Raw genomic sequence first — 7,140 nt, 5'->3', positions numbered from 1 at the left:
AAAGAGATGGGCTGCAGCCCTTGGTGTTGGGAGCAAAGACGGACAGCAGTAAGGGTCACAGTGAGCAGTTCCCAGAGCCCATCACCTTCAGAGACCATGCTTGCCACTCTTGCCTGGGTGTCGGAGTTGTTCCAGGCCTTCTTTCATCCTCACAGACATCAGTGAGGAAGGATTATAGATACCCCTGTTTTACAGGGGAGGAAACCGAGGCTGCAGGGGAACATGGTCAAGTCCCATAGAGAGGTGGGAGCAAATTCAGGACCAGAATCCTGGGGCTCCTGGTCCAACACCCCTTCCACTCCCTGTAATCATCACTCACTCACTCACATGCCAAGTTATTTATTTGTTGTTGTTCAGTTGCTAAGTTGTGTCTGACTGTTTGTGACCCCATGCAGCACACCCGGCCTCCCTGTCCCTCACTGTCTCCTGGAGTTTGCCCAAAATCATGTCCATTGAATCAGTCATGCTATCCAACTATCTCATCCTCTGCCACCCTCTACTCCTTTTGCCTTCAAACTTTCCCAGCATCAGGGTCTTTCCCAATGAGTTGGCTCTTCGCATCAGGTGCCAAAAGTATTGGAGTTTCAGCTTCAGCATCAGTCCTTCCAATGAATATTCAGGGTTGATTTTCTTTAGGATCGACTAGTTTGACCTCCTTGCTGTCCAAGTGTCTTCTCCAGCACCGCAATTCAAAAGCACCAATTCTTCAGAGCTCAGCCTTCCTTATGGTCCAACTCTCATATCCATACGTGACTACTGGAAAGACCATAGCTTTGGCTATATTGACCTTTGTCCGCAAACTGATATCTCTGCATTTTAATATGCTATCTAGGTTTGTCATAGCTTTCCTTCCAAGAAGCAAGCGTCTTCTAATTTCATGACTGCAGTCACCATCAGAAGTGATTTTGGAGCCCAAGAAGAGAAAATCTGTTATTGCTTCCACGTTTCCCCATCTATTCGCCATGAAATGATGGAACCGGATGCCATAATCTTAGTTATTTTTTTAATGTTGAGTTCTAAGCCATCTTTTTCACTCTCCTCTTTAATCTTCATCAAGAGACTCTTTAGTTCCTCTTCACTTTCTGCCATTAGAGTGGTATCATCTGCATATCTGAGGTTGTTAATATTTCTCCCAGAAATGTTGATTCCAGCTTGTAACTCAACCAGTCTGGCATTTCACGCTACTCTGCATTGAAGTTAAATAAACAGGGTGACAATTACTTACTGAGCCTCTGCTATCGATAGTCCTAGCTGGCCTGGGACAACGCAGGTCTGCTAGAGTGCTGCTTCTCAGAGTAGGGTCACCAGACCAGCAGCATCAGCTTCACCTGAGAACATGCTAGAAACACACATTCTCAGGCCCCAATCCAGACTTACTGAACCAGAGACTCTGGGGGCAGACCCAGCCCTCCACACTTTAATGAACTCTCCAGGTGATTCTGATGCACACTGAATTTGAGAATCACTGCAGTGCATCACCTCAATCTCCACCCCTGGCTTCAAGGAAAATCTCAACACCCGTCTCCCAAGGTTGAGCTCAGTATCAGTTAACACTTGTGCTGGGTATGTGTTCTGTGCCAGGCCTTCTTCTAAGCCCTCTACAGATATTAACTAATTTCACTTCATAACACCATGTGATAGGAACTAATACTATCCTCATTTCACAGATGAGGAAATGAAGGCACCGAGAGGCAGAGTAACTTGCCTAGGGTCACACAGCTAGAATCCAAGCTCTTACCAGTTAACCAGTGGAACACCCCTGGCACAGGGTCTGGTGCCCAGAATGTGTTCCAGGCACGTCTGAGGATGTAATTACAGCAATTAGGATTACCTCACCTGAATTTGCGATGATGACCCCCGCATTCTGTGAATATGAAATCTGTTGCCCTGTGACAATGGAAGAGTGAGTCAGCTGCAAAGGCAGCCTTGGTGCCTGAAACACCAGGGCAGCCCACAAGCCCTCACCATTCATGTAGCTTTGAGACCATAATACACCATCCTGGTCTTCTGGAAACATCTCAGCTTGCTGTAGGGAAGAATCTAGACTCTGACAGAAATGAGTTGAAACTCTAGTTTTGGCCATTCAGAGGCTGTGTGACCCTGGACACACCGCCTCACTTCTCTCTGATATTTAGATCAGTTTTCCTCATTGTAAAGCGGATGGTGACAGTCCTAATCTTGCAGGGAGCCTGTGAGGGTTGGAGAAGATGACTTCTGTGCCCAGCCCGGAGCATGCACAGAGCTGGCCATCAACAAGCAGCTTGCCGGCCTCCCTTCCCATCCATCCTGCTACCTCAGTGTAAAGATCAGAAAAACTTTGAAAGAAAAAGAAATAAATTCCCAAATGATCAAAATGCCTTTGTCCTCCAGCCTCCCTGCCCTTTTCCAGACCTCCTTGAAATAGACACCCCAGTCAGGGTTTCGGGGGTGAACCTGGCACCTGCTGCTTCCAAGTGGAGAATGAAGCACCCTGTAAAGGGAAGAGGAGGAGACCTCTCTGAGCCACCACCTGTGGCTGGTGTCCACAATCAGCGTGAGCATCTCAGCATCTGCCTTCCGTGAGGCAGTTTGTCCTGGACATCTGAAGCTCGTTAGCTGCCTACTCCCAGAGGGCTGACCCCACTCAGAGAGAATTATCCCAGACAGAGCCACAGAGGACGGAGCAAACAAAGACCAGGTGAGATGTGGCCACGGGAGATATGAAACATAGTCTCTGGAGTGGCCTCTGGGGACCTGCGGAGACCAGAGGAGGCTGGGAAAAAGCACGAGGCTTGTCCCCAGCTCCAGCCCAGCCTTGGGCTCCCTGACTATGCAAATGGGAGTTGCAGGGTGGGAGGGGATCTCTTGCCCCTTTTGCACCTCATTTTCCCCATGTGTGTACTGGAGGAGGGGTCAGCAAGGTGCATACTGAAGTCCTTCCAGTTCTGACATTATGGGGTCCCAGGCTGACCTAGAATTCCAGGCCTCTGAGGTTTAGAACTCAGAGCTGGTGGGTGGTAAGTGATAGTTAGTGGTTTAGTCAGTAAGTCGTGTCTGACTCTTGTGACCCCATGGGCTATAGCCTGCCAAGCTCCTCTATCAGTGGGATTTCCCAGGCAAGAATACTGGAGTGGGTTGTCATTTCCTTCATCCAGGGGACCTTCCTGACCCAGGAATTTAACCTGGATCTCCTGCATTGCAGGCAGATTCTTTATCACTGAGCCACCAAGGAAGCTCTGATAGGTGGTGGGTGGGGCCGTAATTCAGAGATGGAAAGCCATGATCCTTCCCCAGCCCAGACATCAGAGGGGCGGTGAGATGGAAGACCAGAGAGCATTTTCAGAACTGTCAGCCAGGTGCTCTTGGGAGGAAGAGGTTATGTGAGCTGAGTCTCAGAGAGACGAGGCTCCAGCTGGACAGGTGGCAGGACCAAGGCACCCTTCCCTCTGTGGATCCACAACTCCACCCATCTGTCCAGACTGGCCACCATTAATTTTCACTTAGCAGTTTTTATTAACTTCTTATCTTATACCAGGCAATGCCCTAAACAATATACACATATTAAAATGAGATAACCCTTTTACTGGGTGACAGGTCCCGGGTGATTGACGAGCGTGGAGTCTGGCCCTCATCTGGCTGTCCTGACATTGACTTTTCTCAAGACACCCGGGGAGGTTGGACAGCTGGCTCTAACCGTCACTCACGATCACTGCCACCTCCCAACACTATTAAGACTGATATCAGGCCACCTCTGTTTCTCCTAACAGGAGTGCTCTTGTCCCCTCCCCAGTTTCCTTCCCTCCTGGGAGGGAGCCGGGTGTCTGAGAGCCATTGCCTGGTGGGCGTGGAACCTGGGCAAGGAGGGCTGGGGCAGAGGGCAGATCACTCAGACCTTGGTAAGACTGGTGAACCGTCTCCACTCCAAGCAGAGAGGCCCTCTGCAGGGACTGGGATGGGCATGGCCCTTAGACAATGCCTACCTTCTGGACCGTGCTGAATGGGTGCACAGCGCAAGTGGGAGTCTCTGAACCTTGGATTTTCTCTAGATACCTCACTTCTGGGTTGCTGCGTTCTTCCTTTGGACAGATGAACAGCTCTGATGTCCAGGCCAAAGAGCTGTGTCCTGAGCCAGGGAGTCTTTGGATTCATTTACTTTTCATGGGGCAACCTTATTTACCAGCATTTCCAAAACAGGCCCAGAGAGTGGTGAGGGCTTGCCCAGGTTCACCAGGCTTGCCAGTCAGGACTGAGACAACCCTGGATTTCCAGACCATGCCCCATAAGTAGTTTATTACTTTTAAATAGGAAAAATGAACTTTAGCACTGCAGAAAAATTAGAAAATTTTTCTAATAATTTATAAATGTGCCTTCAAAAATAAATGTGCCTTCAGTTTGTCTCTCGGAGAAACTTCCACCGCCCTTTCCCATCCCTTCTCTCCCCACCTCCAGGCCTCAGCCACACTCCCCCAGCCCCAGCCATAATCAATACCTCACCTCCCTTTGCCAGCAGTGGTTCCCTGAGGACTAAGCCTTGACAGCAGATCCTGATTCAGACCGGATTCTGGAAAGGCCTGGCGTCTCTTCCGGAACAGCAGAGCTTCCGCCCCAACGGAACTGCTTAAGTGCAGATAGAGTCAGAAATGCTCCCCGCCAGGAGTCCAGAGCCTGCATCCAGCCCTGCCCGGCCTGTGGATTGTCTCCGTGACCTTGGGCCCGCCCCTGCCCTCTCAGTTTCTTCCACGCCGTAAAATGAAGACTTGGCCTTGACCAAGTGCTCTCCCCACAGCCCCCACAGTCTCAGTCTGTTGGCTGCCGTGGGCAAGGACCATGCTCTCTCCTCATAACATTCAGAGAGGGCAGGGCTCCCATAGTGATGGGCAAGGCCAGCACTCCCCAACCATGTGACCGGGAGCAGGGCGCCACACCACTCTGCTGCCCCATGGACAGACACAGAGCAGAGTGCTGACCCTCCGTTTCTCAGGGCAGCTGCAGATCCCATGAGGGGAAGACCTCAGAGACCTCTGGATGACAGAGCAAGGAGCTGAACTGGACTCTTACCAGAGGGTGCCCCCTGTCTGCCCAGTGCCTGGCTCCATCCTGGCTCAGAGGGTCTGGCCCAGGCTTGTAGATGGACCCACAGGCTCACACAGCTCTGGCAAGAGGAATGTGTGGATCGGGGGCCCAGCCTACCACGTGAAGTGTCAGTAACAATGCCCAGAGGGCCTCAGGGCCCATGACATCATGGACAGCAGTTTCCCATGTTAGAACTCACAGAGCTAAGGCCACTTTAAAACATAGCACTGCCTTTTTTCCCTTTCTTTCATTTTCCATTTTGGCTAAGGCATGGAATGTGAAAACTGCTAAATTACCATAGGAAGATGTACACGCTGTGTTCATAGGCTGACTCAGCTTTCTGGGGTCCTAAAAACAGTGGGAAACCTGGGAAGTCTGGCCCCTGCTTCCTCATGCCTACTCTGAGCCTACTCTGACCACAGAGGAGGCCATGTGGTCGACTGGGGGAAGACACCCCCAGCTATGAAAGGATACTGGCTATTGTAGGAAGCAGGATACCAGTTAGAGATGTTGTCTAGGTATGTCTTCTGCCCCTCAAAAGCCCTCAGATCTATTCCAGGCACAGGCAGGTTTTGGGCATAACTCCAGATGGTCTAGTCTCATCTTACCTGTTAGCCTCAATTTAATGGGCCTTTGCTAAACAGCCTTTTCATGCCAGTCACCAGAGAACACTGGAAGCCTCCAGAGAGAGCTCAGACACGAAGCAGACAGGGTGTCAGGAGGCCTGGCCTCTGGTCCTGGCTCTGGGCACTGCCCTCTCTGAGCCTGTTTCCCTGTCTTTAAAATAAGATGGCTGGTGGTTGCCAGGGGCTGAGGAGAAGGGAAAAGGAGGCATGAATGCTATTGGGAATGGAGTTTCTTTTTAGAGTAATGAAAATATTGTGGAATTAGTAGTGATGGTTGTACAACTTTGTGAATATACTAAAATCTGAATGGTACACTAAAAAAAAAAAACAAAAAAAAAAAACCCTACAACAAAAAAAACCCTAAAAAAAAAAAAGATTGGTTGGACAAGAACCTCTTAAAGAAGAGACACTAGCATTTTTTGTGCCTGTGGTACCCACGGGCCTGGACTCAACATTTGCATATTATCTCATGATTTTCTGTGATCCTATCACTCTAGTCATATTTATGTTGTCATGACTCATCAGAAAGTCCAACTTGAGTCCCTTGTTCAGGCCCTAAACTAGGATAGAGACTGGGGAAGAGATAAGTGAAAGTCTCTTAGTCATGTCCACCACAGATGGACTAGATTAAAAAGGGGGCAGATTTCTCCCCATGGGGGCTCAGAGCCTGGGGAAGAAGTCAGAAGTGCACATGGTGCCCAAGAAGGATTAGCTCCTTCCTCTCCTAGTATAGGGAAGAACCCCAAAATACAAGACAGACACACACCTCTGGCCATCTGGGGGCCCTGGGAGGTGATTTCCTCACTTATGCACTGGCTTCAGTTAGGCTTTTGGCTGGGTGTTCAGGATACAACCGAGGGCAAGTCAGACCCAGCCCCGCCCTTAGGAAGGGAAACAGACTTTAAAACACTCAAACGCGTTAATTATGAATTTCTTTGATTATTGTGATTGTGATTGGAGCCGTGAAGGAAAAGCACAGAAGGTACTGAATGGCTCACCAAGGGCACTGGCGTGGCTTGGGCTGGGTTCTCGGGGTGAGCAGGAGCAACGGAGGGGTGTGGAGACCGGAAGAGCACGGGACAGGGTGCTCCAGACAAGGTGAGGCCCGCTCCAGAGTGTCTGCAGAGGAAGACCTGAGGAGGGGGCGTAGAGAGCCTGGGGAGGGGGCAGCTGCAGCAGGAAAGGGCCAGGCCCGACCATGTGGGGCCTTAGCGGTCAGAGGCCACACTTATCTGTCTGAGCTCACTTCAGAATGTCCCAGTTTGAACAATAAACTGGGAAGCCACCCTATTAACAGGTCACATTAGGAGTTTTTCCTAAGAAATAACCAGTGTTCCAGGAAGGCCTGGTCATTGCTCCTACCTCCCGGGCCTGCTGCTCTGCACGTCGGGAGCAAGGGCCTGCCAGCCCCCGTGGCCACGGTGGTTATTTGAGCTGGACGGTGTGTGAAGGGCCCTGCTTG

The 7,140-nt window shown here is 50.5% G+C and overlaps 2 long non-coding RNA genes across 4 annotated transcripts in view; one reads left to right on the top strand and one right to left on the bottom strand.

Moving 5' to 3' along the window:
- The window catches only part of LOC133226878 (uncharacterized), a 7,882-nt gene extending 5,522 nt beyond the window's left edge, over nt 1-2,360 (top strand). For 2 of the 3 annotated variants that reach the window (XR_009729651.1, XR_009729653.1), the window contains one exon: nt 2,185-2,360. This is a non-coding gene — a long non-coding RNA (uncharacterized LOC133226878). Of the gene's footprint in view, nt 1-832; nt 1,221-2,184 lie in introns of those variants that run through there. The other variant, XR_009729650.1, reaches the window with a different exon arrangement.
- On the bottom strand, nt 324-5,991 carry LOC133226877 (uncharacterized). The gene is made up of 2 exons (XR_009729649.1): nt 4,474-5,991; nt 324-1,186 (listed from the first exon to the last, which is right to left on the bottom strand). It is a non-coding gene; the product is annotated as an uncharacterized LOC133226877 (long non-coding RNA).
- Between the last annotated feature and the right edge of the window lie 1,149 nt (nt 5,992-7,140).

Source organism: Bos javanicus, chromosome 15 (genome assembly GCF_032452875.1).
Source record: "Bos javanicus breed banteng chromosome 15, ARS-OSU_banteng_1.0, whole genome shotgun sequence".
Lineage (NCBI taxonomy): Eukaryota > Metazoa > Chordata > Mammalia > Artiodactyla > Bovidae > Bos > Bos javanicus.
Note: the sequence above shows the minus strand (reverse complement) of the source record. Positions and strands in the feature narration are given on the sequence as shown.